This window comes from Prinia subflava, chromosome 16 (assembly GCF_021018805.1).
Source record: "Prinia subflava isolate CZ2003 ecotype Zambia chromosome 16, Cam_Psub_1.2, whole genome shotgun sequence".
Classification (NCBI taxonomy): domain Eukaryota; kingdom Metazoa; phylum Chordata; class Aves; order Passeriformes; family Cisticolidae; genus Prinia; species Prinia subflava.
In genome coordinates, this window is record NC_086262.1 from 12,902,119 (window position 1) to 12,917,051 (window position 14,933).

The 14,933-nt window shown below is 43.0% G+C and overlaps 1 protein-coding gene across 1 annotated transcript in view; it reads left to right on the forward strand.

Moving 5' to 3' along the window:
• GALNT10 (polypeptide N-acetylgalactosaminyltransferase 10) overlaps positions 1-14,933 on the forward strand; it is an 85,530-nt gene that overhangs the window by 26,284 nt on the left and 44,313 nt on the right. The gene's annotated exons all lie outside the window — the stretch shown is intronic.

Here is a 14,933-nt window from a genome sequence, read left to right on the forward strand (position 1 = left end):
CCTCCTGTTAATGTAATTTGTGAAAATCCAGTCCTACGTAGGGACTTCTGAGCAGCTGTCCTAAATGGGATTACTGAAACACAGACATTTATCTGAGCTTTTTGCTTTTATAATTCATAATAGCCAACTGCTCTGGCTTAGGCTTTTTGGGATGGTGAACTTGTCTTGCGTCTTAGCACACTGGTAAATTTATGGAAATACATAAATATTTCCTAATCTGAGAGCATCATGTAGACATTTAAATCCTGAAGTCTCTTTGCTTGCTTCAAGTCTCAAAAGCTGTCCTTAGAAATAAAAAAGACCAGTTCACTTTATGTGTGGCCTCTAGAGTGTTTTATAACATGAGGCATGGGAAAATAGGTCTGGTTGAAGTCGTCTGTGAAGAACTGAGAGGGAAGTGGCACTTCTCTCTGAGGTACATACTGAGAGGGGTGAAAGTGTTTCCTTGCTCTGTCTATGTGTAAAGTGAATTTAGATGCATCTGAAAGACCACTCTGCTTGGCAACTTGCTGTGAAATACCAAGGCTGACTTTTAGTATGTGTTAGATATGGATTATGAAGTGATGCAGCTCTTATTAATATAAAAATATTCAAAGTTGACGTGTTTCCATGCATTAAATGTCTGGCATATTTATGATTCTCTCGCCTTTCTAGCAAAGGTGATAACTTCCACATCTAACATTTAGCTTGTGCTTTGGGCAGGCAGTTGCTTTTCTTTTTTTTTTTTTCTTTTTTTTTTAATATTACCTTAAAATATGTAGCTTGTCTCCCAGTGCTCTTGCATGTGCTGACACCCCAAACTGGCACTGTATGTAATGAATTTAAGATTCAGGCTAATGTTCTTGGGCAAAAACCACTTGCCATACAGCATCATGTTTCATGATCTCATGGGGAGAGACTGCTCACAGGATTAGGTGTGGCTGCCTGTGGTTTGGGCTAAATAATCTGCCTGCTTTTACTGCTAGTTTTGGTGACCAGTGTGGTGCTTTTTTCCCCCTGAAGCTTTGACAACCACCCCTCCTGCTGCAGTTCCACCTCTACTTAAAAAGCCATCTTTCTTACCATGAATCCTTACCCTGAGAGCAGCACTGTGGAGGGAATGTTTTCCACAAGAGGTTAGTTGATTAAATGCTATGACAAATTATTACAGCTACTTGAAAGCAGTTGCTGCTGTCTTTAATTTTACAGTGTCAGGTTACTCTGTCTTACTTAAGTGCCACCACTCTCCAGCTGCCTTTTGTCGAGGTTGTTGTACATGGCTCACCTGTGAATTGTTCTCTTCTCTGGGAGGGGAGAACAGATGTTTCTGCCTCCAAAAGATGCTCCAGGCACTGGCTGCAGGAGGTGAGGTGGTCAGCAGGCTGTCAGAAGCAATCTTTATGGGCAGCCTGGTCTTTCACGAGGAGATGTGTTTACAGAGCATGAAATGAACATTTTTGCACAGAGGCAAATAATTGCTTACAACGGAGACTTTAGTAGCAGATTTGAAGCTTGAATGATCATTAGTAAGGTCAGCTGGAGCACACATGATGTCCATCTCCTGAGCAAAGTCATTCAGGACTTTTTAGTTGTTCTTTTATGCTGAAAGGTTTTAAGATGTTGTAATATTCATGCCGTGAGCTTGTCACTTTTGATAAAAACTTGTGATAGGCTGTGTTGCTACATCTGTGTATGTAATATAGTTTCTTCAAAATCATTCTTGAATGGAAAACTATTTTTTGACCTGCAGGAAGGGAGGAAGGAACCCCCTTGCCCATTATCTCAGTCTTGAATTATTATTTAATGGTACTCCAGCACTGGCAGGGATTTTAAGATTCTCTGCATGAAGTGTGTGTGAAACAGGCTATTGTCACAAGCAAAAGGGATCTCTGTGAAAGCTTTCTGTGGTCAGGAGATGGGTCTGAAGGGCAGCAGTTCTCAGGCAGTATTGGCTGCCCCAAAATGCTCTGGTTAATGCTCTCACTCCTCAGGTCAGAGCTCTTTCTTGGGCAGTAATGAAAAATGGTTTCCGAAGAATGACTATTGGCAAAATTAACCAGATTGATTCTTCACTTATGACACAGATCAAGACTTGAACTTCAGTCTTCTATGGTAATAAGACCAGTTCATCATCGCTAATTGCATCTCTTTGTTCCCGGCAGTTTCTTCATCCTCCTTCCTCTCCTCCAAGGTCACTTCCTCACTCAACAGATCTGCAGGTCTGACCGAGCATTTAAAAACCACCCAGCTTGAAGGAGATGAAGTTTCTGTTACAGCAGTTCTGTTTGATTGCATTTCACCACGTCACAGAATTGGGAAGCCTGACTGATGTGAACTGTGAGTGCAGAGAAACCTCAGAGCAGAGGGAGCCTCCTCTCTGCACACCACGCTTGGAAATGCTTGAGGCTCAGAGTGCTCCATTTTCAAAACATCTGTACTGCTTCAGGGAGGGGAAAAATTGCCAGTGTCACAAAGGCTGTTCTGAAAACCTCTTTAAAATGCTGCGTGTTACACCCATGATCTTCCCATTGCTTTTCTGTAGGACATCATTCTCCAGAGGGCAGTGGCCCTTCTTCCTTCATTCACATGTGCAGAACAGCATTAACCACAAACCTTTTCAGCAGAGTTATCCTTGTCTGTGCTGAAAGCCAGTGAACGTGGCTCTTAAAAGGAACATCTGAGCATTGCCTGAATACTCCCAGAACAACTGTCCTTGAGTCCAGGGAGCACACAAAATCTCGGACACAGGTTCTGTCTCACTCCCTGTTCCCATTAAAAGGAGGCTTTAAAATAGTTTATGCTACTCTGTACAAGGCTGAACAGAGATTCACCTTCAGAATTCCTCCAAAGATATGGAGTTCCCTGTGTGAGCTGAGCAGCCAGCACTGTTTTGCCAGGGCTGTTTTTGCCATGAGGTGTTACACCATAAATTTTGAGGGGACTCGAGAGAGATGAACACACAATGAATTAGTCAGGCACTCTGTAACACGACCTGCTAATAGCCTGCCCCCTCTGAAACAGTCCCAGCAGTGGGAACTTAATTCTTTTTTCCTGTTTAATGAGACTTGGTAGAACAAACACCTAAGCAAATCTGAGGAGTTTCTAGCTGTCATTCTCTGCTGCATCTCATGTATAACCATGTGTTTTATTTCTTTATTGATTTTTTTTTCCCCGTTTGTCGATGCTTAAGCAGTATTCTCTCAATATGAAGCAAGACTCATAAAAATCCCAGATACAGCACATTCGAGTCAGATTGGGTACTTCTTTATTCTGGTATAAGAGGCTACAAAAACTGTATTTCAGAGAATGTCCTGTTGTACAGCAATTTTTCTCAGTCCCATGGAGCTTCATTATAGCGAGGTCAGACTATGCCGTAGAGAAGAGAATTTATATTTTATCATAGGGCTAACTTCTATGCTCTTGTAATGACCCTGAAGGACAGTAAATGCTCTAAATAATTCAGCTTCTTTGGAATTTAGTTCTGCTGTGCTATAGGAGCTAGAATAGATCTAGGAAAATAGAAAATATTGTGGTATATTTTAATGTGATGCCTAAAGGATGCTCATGAAGATGTTTGGCTGCTATAACTCTATTCGGGAAGTGGACACTGAAAATTTCAGGAATTCAGTGTTTTCAGTGTATTCTCAAGGGAAAAACCTCCCTGAAGATCCTTATGGTGAAATGAAACTCCTCCAAATCTAATTGCCTCTTGGCCCAGGATGGAATATATCAATTTCTTATGTAGTTGAAAAACCTCTTCCCTGATTTCTTGTGTGGTACTTCTAATTTCATGTCTTGGCCTTTTTTTCTTTGCAGCAGCTTGGAAAATTGTGAGGGCTATTTGTAATGCATGCCCTTCCTTTTCTGCCCAGTCATCTCTGCCCTCATCAGCATCCATTATTTTGCATTTTTCTGCGTGTGATGTTTTTGTAAATATCTCAGGATGAAATTAGCTTTTTTCAAACAGCAGGACAGAGTTCCATACAGTCATGATGATAGAACAGATGCTGAACAGCTGCATAAAAAATATCTTCTTTACCCTTTGAATTGTATTCTAAATTTTTGATGCTTTTTTCTGTGGCCAGGACTGCTTTTGAATTTTAATCCCATTCTCCAGTTAGCGACATCAGCAGATTTAACAAGGCTGTTTTCCATTCCTGTATTGAAATCGATAGATAATTTTACATGGTCTAGAAAGATTCTGGCAAAGATTGTTTTGACGCATGACCTGAATGTTTGCATCAGAATGTGTAAGTTTTGATTAGATTTGAGTGAATTCCAATTTGGATATTAACAATAACAGGACTCGGTATGCTCAGTTTCACATCACTGAGTGACACCTCTCTTTTCTCTCCTGTCTGCCTGGTTGCTACGTGTCCCATAAAGAAGCTGCTTGTTTCTCCCTTTTTAATCCTGTAGTTAGCAGCAGTTTGTCACCTTTAAGAGGACATCCAAAAGCGATTTGTCACCTTTTAGACATACACAATGTTTTGATGTCTGCATCCCCAGCCTTGCTCTTCCTCAATTCCCCAGAAGTGTTCAGCATCTTTCAGTTATTGGAAATATTATCTGCCTTCCACAGGCAGCCTAATGCTGCCAACCAGCTTCTTCCCAGACCCAATTAATTTATTTTTCCAGCCTCTATTTTCCCCTATTGCACCCACCCCAGGCTCAGTGGTCACTACTAGAGGGCATCTCTAGAAGGTACCAGTGGTACCCACAGAGGGTCTGGCCTCTAGTTTGAGCATCCCAGTGTGGGTTACTTGATCATTTCCTGACCTTGGGTCACCCTCACCTCACCCAGGGTGATGGGGTGGCATAAAGATGTGTGATACTCACAATTTCATGCTGTGTTTGAAAGGGGTGGAGGGAAGCCTGGTGAGCAGCCTGCTTGGGAGAGGAGTATTAAACTTGGGAGGTGTGATGAGATGATGCACACAGGGTGCCCAGGAACAGGAGTGCTGCAGGGAGCTCTGCCAGGGCTTCCCCTGTGCAGGGAGGAGTGGGGAAAGGGTGCCAGACTCTCTCCCTTGCTTGTACATGTGCTTGGCACCTCTGCTTTTAACTGCTGAGAAGCCTCTAAACACTGCTGGAAGTGCAAGTTATTTTAAGGTGCCCAGAACTTGTCCATGGGATAACCTTCCCTGAGTGGTTCCTGGTGGGTTTTTTAGTCTGTAATTGTGTGATATGTGTGTTCTCTGAGTCACTGTGGCCACCCATCAGTGCTGACCTGGTCTCCTAGAAGAGGCTGATGACAGAATTTGGGATTTTTGTTCACTAACTGTGATTTTTAAGAATTTGGGATTTTGAATTTGGGATTTTTGTGCATTTGCTGGGTACAACATACAAGTTGTGTGAGCAACAGTTAAATAACTCCTTGGGAAGAAGAGCCCTGTTAAATGTTGCTTTTCAGTGCTGATGTTTTCAGTTTAACACTGTATATAGTATATATAATAACACTGTCAAGAAGCATCAAGTTTGCCAGGAAGGTGGTAAGGGATTCACTTTAAAATCTTTAAACAGCTAAAAGGAAAATAGGGGTGTTCTGCTGATGAAAGCCAGAAAATTGTGGTTTTGCAGCATTGCTGCTAAGAAAAAGCTGTGCTGAGACTGATGCTGTTGGTGGGAATCAGGCAGCAAACCTGATTTGGAGCACCACCTGAAGTAATAGTAAAAGTTTATTGAATACAATGATTTTTTTTTTCCGAAACTAAAGCTGTCACAGTGATTGTTGATTTCCCAGTGTCTGCAAGGCAAGTGAGCAGTGTCAGCACTGAAGGAACTGCCTGAAGAGTGTGGAAAATAAAACAGAAAAATGCTTGTGATTCTTTTTGCTTTATTAGAGTTAGCAGGAGCTGTTTGGCTCAAGATGTGTGCCAGGCTAATTGTAGGCAGGCTAATTGTTCCTGGTAGCAGGAGATAAATGGGAGAAGAGTGCACTCTGAAAATATCTGCAGGCCTCTTGATGGCTTAAATTCTCCCTAAAATCCTTTTGGCTGAGTATTTATGGTGTCACCTGTCTGCATTTCCAGTTTGGGGTTAAGCTGCAGCCGTGGTCTCTGAGCAAGGTGAGCTGGCACTGGGGATCATTCCCTGTGTTGGTGGATGCTGTTCATAGATGTTCTGACATCCTCTGCTTTTGAGTCTGACTTGCCCACAGATGGCAATCAGATTGTGCCTCCTCTCAAATATCTGCCTGGAGATACTTCATTAATTTTATGTGTAACTCCTAATGATGGGTGAAGGCTCAAGAAAAAAACCCCTAAAATACAGATTTATTTTTTTTTCCTAGTAGCTTTCCAAATTCAGGGAAGAAACAGTTTCTAAGCATGATATGCAGCTTGCTGTGGGAAGCACTGTGCTGACATAAAACACATTCTCAGTACCTGGCACACAACAAAGTGGCAGCTACACTTCTTATTCCACTTTTTGAGTCATATCTGTCACGTAGGTTTTATATGGATTGAATATATTTTTCTATAGCTCTGAATGTTGCGTCTTTTTTTACCTTTTTGGAGATTTCAGAAGAGCAGCATTAACCTTTCTGAAGCCAGTGCTTGCTGCCAAATCTTTGCCCCTCACCAGGCATCAAACCTTCCATGATGTGCCCTTGAATTTTGTTTGCGTAAGTTTGGCAGCAGCCCAATTTCCATGAGGAAAGGTAAATATCTGATCTACCCTGTCAGCTGTTGCAGACTGCAGCAGCTCTGTCAGGCTTATGGATGCCTTATGGTGCTCTGCCTGCTTTTTTTGGGCAAAATCCTGAGCATTTCTGTTTACTATTATGAACTATAACTGTTGGCAAGCTTTCAAACTGCCTCGCTCATCTTACCTCAGGAAACATGTTCTAGTGCAGTCTCGCTTCTGCCTTTATCACAAAGTGCAGCGTGTCCTGGGAGTACACTTTGCACATTGGTGAGTCCCCAAAATTAAGGGGTTTTTTCTCTTGAGATGTCTGCCTCTGTGGAAAGTACTTAGAATTCTTTTTTCACATGTCTAGCAGGTAGATTTGTGTCCTGTCCTTGCTTCAAAGATTATTGGAGCATTAGCAGCCTTATCTTTTTTTTATAATTTGATTTCTTTGTTTTTTGTACCAGTTACGTCAGTTTACACTAGGACTTATACCAGGGTTTCCCAAGGACCTAATACCCTATTGGGTGGATCCCACTGAATGAAAGGCACAAATTGCCATGTTTTATCACTCAAATAGTTACAAAGGCTGTACATTTTTCCTGTAAACTGACCAAAGTCAAATTTGCAGTCACAGGTTACATGCAGCACCATCTGAGTTGCCATCTTGTGTTGGTTGAGTGCTGGGAATTTCACCTCTGTGTAGTATTTCTGTGTTGAGGATATTCAGGAAGCTCATTGTGATGTATTTTTAATGAGATTTCTGCTAATATTATACAGAGTTTGCTTCTATGCTTGTGTATAAAATATCTGGAAGGTGTGTTCATCTGAGCAGTCCTTGATTGGCTTAACATTCCTATAATCTGATCTGGAGTTTATAGCTCGAGTACAGGGAATTCACCGAAATTATGAAATTAATAGGTTTTGTGTCCTGCATTTTTATTAAATCTTAATCCAGATTATTCAACTGTTTTTGCATATGCAACACAATCTGTAAGTTTTACTGGAAGGTCACATTTCAGAGACAGTGCTCCAAGGTTTGCCCTTGCAGGAAGCCACTGCAGCTTGTGGGCTGTTCAGTTGAGTTAAACTGTGTGGGTATCTGCAGACACGTGCCAGGTTCTGCTTCAAATGGTCACTTCTCAAACTGATCTCCAAACCAGCTTGTTTCCTCCTCCTCTGAACATAAGGCTGTGTTTCAGACAGCTTCAGCTAGCACTAGATTCTGTGGAAAGCAGAGTGCATCTCTCTGGATTTCATGCCCCTAGCTTCAGCCAGGAGTTGCAGTCCAAAACCAGCTCTTGGACGTGAGATAAACACTGAATGTACCCTGGTTCCTTGGGAGAGCTCATCTAGTTTCACGTTTCCAGCAAGCTGTAAAGCAGAAAGGGAAGGTGGGAGGGGTGGGAAGTCTAATCTTATTTGGCATGTCAGTTCAGAGATTACTTTTGTCTACATCTTCATTTTGTGTGTTTGTTGTCCAAAGCCCTCCTGGCTCTTGTACCTTGGGCAGGGTGAGGAGCGAGTTGTCCTTATTCCAACCAAAGGCTAGCCCAGATCATGATATATTCTTTGGGAATTTTATAGGGTGTTGCTGCATCTTACAGCAAGGTCAAAGACATGTTCTTATTGCTTGAGGGGAGAACAAGGTGGTTTACCCCAGCTAAATGCCTGCAGGAGTTTATTCCCCAGTGTTCAGCAGATTCCTGAGACAGGCTCGGTGTGGGAGGTGGAGCAGTTCTGTAGATGGAAAGGGCTGTAAACATTTTAGTGAACAAAAAAGATGAGAGTGCTGTTGTGGGCAAATGAATTCTAAAACTAGGCCAGCTGGGGCTTTAACAGCTGAAAGTAAAGTCTGAGACTGAAACTGCTGTACTATCACAAGATGTGCTTAAATTCAGGGAGGAACTCGCTGCTCGGTGCTCTGTGCTGACCTTGGAAGGGGCTGTGCCTCTGCAGGCCTGGGCTGAATTAGTCAAACAGTAAGTTCAGAACAGCAGACATCACAAAACTATAATATTATATCTAAAGGTAAGCAAAGAACAAAGTGTGAGGTGTTTGGCAGAGATAGATGACTAAGCTGGAGGATGTCTCATCACTGTCCTCAGCTGATGTCTGCAGACTTTAATCCACTGGTGATCCAGGACTTCTTGCAAGATGATTTTTTTTGTGCTAAGGGGTTATCAGTAATTGATGTTGAATAAAACTTGTTAACTGAAGGAATTTGAAGGGGTGGGGGGGACTTTCAATTCAAACAAGTACTGTTCTAGCACTTGATACAAAAAACTTACTGCATTAAAAAGCAGAGTCAGCTAAAAGCAGCAGGCTGTCCCATCCACCAAGGAGCTGGAATTCTGCAGGGAATATATTCTTTAATAGCTCTACAGCTCCCCAATGTCCCTGGGCATTCTGCACAAAAGGCTCTGCTTTGTGCCTGTCTGCATCAGTCCCTTCAGCTGCTTCTGGTCCAGCTGTGGTTTCATTCTCTGTCATGGGGTAAGGACTGATCCAGGAGTACCCACAGTCACTGGGGCTCTGCTGCTGAAGGGATCAGACAAAAGCAAAGCATAAATCTGAATTTCATTATTACTGGTGTTCCAGGTGGGAAAGAAAATGATGGCCAAGGGGGATAGCATTCTGCAGGAAAAGTTCAGGTCTGGTTCAAACCTGTTGCATGGATGGGAGTCCCAACAAGCTGGGAAGATGAACTTGGCATTTTTGTCTTTGAAAGCACTTAAAAATTCTGCATGATGTGGTGCCATTTAGTCCTGCGTTGCCTTTTAATAGTTCCCGAAATGTTGAAGGTATAGATTATGCTAATGTACCTTTTAAATTTTTTATGGACTGAAATAGCTTCAAAAATTAACCTTTTGAAAACACTTGGGTAGATCACACAACAGGCTTTTAGCAGCCTTTTTATCCAGCACTGTGCAGCCTCCTGTTCCAGTAAACGAGGAGCTTTGATTGACTGAGGTTATGCTCAGCTTCCTGACCCAGGAGCAGCCTCCAGCTGATGTTGGTGATATTTTTATTTTTCATTAGTTCATCTGAAAGTCTCAGCTGTTTTCCTGCCAGTAAAAAAGGATGGAGTCTGTTTGTGCTGCGTGAGTGCTGTACTAGTTTGTTGTTCAACACTTGCTAATAGAGCTCTAACAAACAAACAAACAAAAAGAATTGCATTTCTTCATGGTGCAATATCACTTGCTATCTATTTATTTATGAAAGGGTTACTTACATTTAGCATGGCTGGTCCCACGATTATTAAAACCAGAGTTTGCTGCAGTGAGAGGGAGGATTCCTCCTGTTTTCTGCTAGACCTGGCTTCCCTCACACTTTACTTCCTGAAACACCTCAGGTACTGTAGGTTTTGGAAGATTGGAAAGAATCTGCCTATAGATGTTTTTTCTCTTTCTGCTTTGCCATGTCACAGAATGTGACAGCTGGGTTGTTACCAAGTGTGTTCTCCTGAGTGTTCCACTGAGTTCACCTCAGGTTGCAAGCTCCTTTAATAAACAGAGGAATGGTTCTTATATGCTGCTTTCCCTTTCCCTGTTTTATTTTCTTGAGTTGTTTTGGCATCCTCAACATCTTGTTGTAGGATATAAGTGCAAGACGGACTTGTTGAGGTGATGGGATAAATGAAGAGGTCTGGAGTGAAGCAGATGCCCTGTGTGACACTGTTCCCTAAAATCATGGGTCTGATTATAGCTCCTTGGTTTGAAAGAAAATAATAAATCAGCAAAACAAATGTTTGAAGAGGGTTTGAGATCTGTACAGCATTACGGCTAACATATATGCTTCAGCAAATCTTTTTTCCTCATGTGTAGAAAACTCTTGGCTTATGTCACCATACGCACTTTGTTTTTTGGCTGCAGCCAGGCGCACTAAATAGTGATTAAACAAAAAATTAAAATTCCATTTTTGTGCATTTGGCGTTTGAACGCTGATCAATTGCTTTGGCGGCGTGTTAAGTAACAGTGTGGTAGACAACAGAAGGGGCTTATTTACAGCAATCTGTCTAAATCCATTTTCAATGTATTGCTTAATATGCCTTTCTACTTTAGTTCATTTTCAGCTTCTAAAAAATGAAGGCTGGAAACAGGCAGAACAGTTTAAGATATTGCTGGAGAAGTAATCGCTCCTTAGTGGTAAACAACTTTGAGTTCTTAAGGAAAAGAAAATGTGCTTGAGCTGAAATAGAACTTAGGGGCTTGTTGGAGGAGTAAATGGATGGAATTCAATGTCTGGTGCACTCACATAGCCTGACTAGATGATCATAATGAAGCCTTCATGCTTTAAAATGAGCTTTTTACATGTTGTTTACAATTGACCATTTAAAAATACAGCGATATTTTTGAAAAATGGGAAGCTAATGCAGAGCAAAAGTGAAAATTGCTGACCTCTTTTACAGGGACAGAAATCCACGAACATAATGTGAATTTACTCTAACCATGCAGAATTGACAGCTGCAATGTTCAAACAATGGTCACTGCATTCCACAGATAAAATGTACATCGGGGGGAATGTGGTGGAGGGTTTGGACAAAAATGTTCTACCTCCTGCTATACAGTTAGAATTAATAAGAAATTAAGATGAGAGTGGAAATCGAAATGAAATACGGCATTACATGTATGATACAGCTCCTCATAAATGAGATGCTTGTTGAAGAGTTAAAGCAAAAGTCAGTCCAAGGAAACTTGCTGTGTTTTGCAGATTGCTCTGATATCACAGTCTAGAGCATTTGTTGAAGGAGTATCAAGTTATGTAATTTGCATAATTGAGTCAAATCCCATGCAGCATCCCTGAAGGAAACCACTAAAAAAAGCAGCATTCTGGTCCCTGTATGCTGTGTCTGGATTTCTAGAGCTCAGACATCTTTTACAAAGAGTGGGGTTAGGGGGGGACAGCAAGAAAGAAGGAAAAGAGCTTCCAAAACCACATCAATGTCAGCAACTTGCCTGTTTTTCCCAGGGAGAGGGAATTACAGGACATTTGTGCAGATCCTTGCTCTGCCCATGGTGGCACCGTGCCCACAGCCTTACACACAGCTCTGCTGATAGTGGTGGCATGAGATAAGAGCTGCAGCTGAGCAGGGGGAAGGCAAATGTTTTATGGTTCACATTGGCTTTTTTTGGTGGTTTGTTGAAATGAGGTTGGTGTTAAAAGTGTGGTTCTTAACCAGAAATACGATGCAGCAGCTACAGCTTCCCTGCAGGCCTGTGTGGATGGTGAGGGCTGGCAAGATCACCAAGGCAAAGACAGTGATGTTCCTTTTCTAGCACTGAAAGTCACTTCAAAATTAATGTTTAGACACTGTTGACAGAACTTGTCAGTGACTCACAGCAGACTTTTCAGTTATGGGGTTTTAACAGCGACCTGCAAAACCAGTGTAAGCATTGTATGTTTGCTTGCAGGGGATACAGTAAGAAATACTCTCACCTCTTAACATTTACCCAAGCTGAATTAAATGTGATGGAGGACTCCAGTGCTGGATGAACTAAGGTAACTTCTCTGCCCAAGACCAAAAAAAAAAGCTCCAGAATGCAGCATGTCTGCCATAACCTGGAACTGCATCTACCCTTCAGGATTCTAAAAGCCACTTGGAAGTTTATGTTGATCCACAGAGGTTCATGTTGTGTTTGTCCTGTGTGAATCTCTTTTGATGTTTAGTTGTACAGGGCAGCAACACCATGAGCACTGCAGGCAGGAGAGCTGACAATGACTTACCCTGCACAGTCTTCATTTCGTTTTGTCAATGCCAGCATGAATTGTTGATCCTTGTAGGTTTCCAAGACTAAGAGCTGTACAGAGCCTGTTCCCAAGACTTCAGGATCAATAACTCTTTATTTTGTGTACCTCTGAAGTCCCACACTCCAGTTCAGAGAGGTCTGAATAACTGATGCCTGTGCTTCATAGTTTTCCTTCTTGCTTAATTTAAAGTTTACAAGTTACTGACATGTGTGGCCCTGACAGGGTTAGCTTAACCCAGCTCACAGATGCTTTTGTGTGTAAATTTATTTGGGACTGAAAGAAATACATCCATGTGCCTGACTTTCCACTGTCCATCTGTCTGATTGGTGCTGTGTGTAATGCACTGGCAGTCTCCATGATTTTTTTTTGTTTGTTTTGTTTTTTGTTTTTTTTTTCCTTTATTTTAACAGCCCTGGAGGATGATGTGCTGCCTGCTTTCCCTCTGTCTCAGGGTTTAAATTGCTTGCATTAGGTTGTTGCTTGCTCTGAGGATGTTTACGTGCACATTGCTGACCCCTCTGAAGAATGGCTGGAAGCTGTGCAGAAAATTTACTTCCCTGTACGAGTTATCTTACACTGAGCACACAAACACAAGGATCACTCCAGCCCGGAGCCTGGGGCTGCACACACTGAGCAGGGATGGCTGCAAGTCCTTTTTAATGGATTTTAGGCTGCTGCTGTGGGGGGACAGCTGTGTAATGGTGAGAGATGCCCCTCCTGAGCCAGCCCAGTGGTGTGGCCTCCCTCAGAGGGTTCTGGAGCTGTCGGTGTGAATCTTTGGGGTGTATTTCAAACATCTCTCCTGTCTCTGGGATCTGTTGTGGAGGACAGCTCCAGATCCATCCTGTTGCTGTGTTTCAGAGGGAAGGAGTGGTGGTTGTGTCCCAGCTGGCAGCTCAGCCCCACGCAGCCGCCGTGGGATGGGGTGAGAACTGGCAGAGTACGAGTGAGAAAACTCATGGGTTGAGAGAAAGTGTTTTAAAAGTAAAGCAAAAACCCCGCAAAGCAAAACAAACCAGGGAATCCATTCCCCGCTTACTGTGGGCAGGCAGGTGTTCAGCCTTCCCTGGGAAAGCAGGGAAGATAAATGTCATTACTCCAAAAATCTCTTGTTTCTCCTCCTTGCCCCTGCTTTATGGATTGACCATGCCTCCACAGGGTCTGGGGTGTCCCTGGGGTCACTGCCCTGGCTGTGTCCCCTCCCAGCTTCCCATGCACTGCCACCTTCCTCTCTGGGGCAAAGCAAAAAGCCTTGACTGGATAAGCCCTGTCCAGCAGCAACAAAAACATCCCTGTTTTATCAACACTTTCCTCACAAAGCCAAATCACAGCCCCATACCAGCTCCTGCAAAGAAAATTAACTCAACCCCAGCCAAAACCAGCACAGAGAGCATCCCCATGGGTACCTGCAGCAATGGACAGGGGTTTTCCAAGGGATGTTTTCAGAGGGAAGGGAGGTGCCTCTGCAATTCCAGTTTAAGTTGCCCAAGTCCCAGAAGGAGATGGGATTGAAGCACTCCTAGCAATGCTCTATTAGACTGGATGTCTGTTTGCTGGGGGGTCTCAGTTCTCTTTTTCTCCAGGTTGCATGAATTCCCTGCTCACTTTGGAAGGGTTTGACTCGGGGTGCTGGGCTCTCACAGGCACTGTTGGTGTTGTCAGGCTCAGAGTTGCACTGCGTGTTCTTCCTTCTGGATTTAGTCCCTGGACACTCTGGCCATGCTCTCCTCTGCAGTAGTGGGTGGGGTTTCCAAAGCAACTGGTTTTAAGGGATTTTCACATGTTTAATCCCGGCAAAGAGCAGGAGGGACAGTGGCATTGTCAGCAATTATCCTGGTCTGTGCATTCAGTCCAGAGCACTATAAACAAGAGACAAAAGAGAGCTAAAATATAGAGATTTCAGACTTGCCAGTTGTTCCTGTGCCCATTATGATACTTGTGCAGAAGGCTGGTGCTCATAAAGTTGGCCAAACTCTCTTGGCAAGGAGGTGCTCTGGTCTGTGAGAGCTTTCCAGGACTTTTCCTGGCAGAGGAGGAGATTGGTCAGTGAGCTGGCCTGGCAAAGAATTGTTCTTGCAAAACAGAGACAAAAATTTCACAGGATGGTAGTGTGCTCTAGTGTGGGTTATTTAGTGGGAATGATTAGGGTTGGCATTATCCCCAGGTAGGAATCCACAGGAGAACAGAATTCTTTAATGGGGCAGCTGGAAAACCACAAGGCAGGTTAAACAAATTAGTTTGGTATTTATGTTTGGTGAGTTCAGGTGAGCCCTTCCATGACAGGAGTGTGTGGTTTCCACCAGCTCAGCTGCTCTGGGGCTGCACTTGCCTTCTGCATGATGTGAATCAATAAGGCTTTTGCAGTGCCTCTCATGACTCCTCTTTCCTTTAGAAAATGTGAATCTCCATCCTGTGCAGCCAGGGGTGAGCTGCAGACATTGGATTACTGGGGATCTTCATTTGCTGACTTGTTTTCGAAGCACCCGTGGCTTTTGAATATCAGGAACAACATAATGAAATAGAATCACTAATTGGGTTCAGCAGCAAGAGTCTTAATAAATGACCTTTTAAAT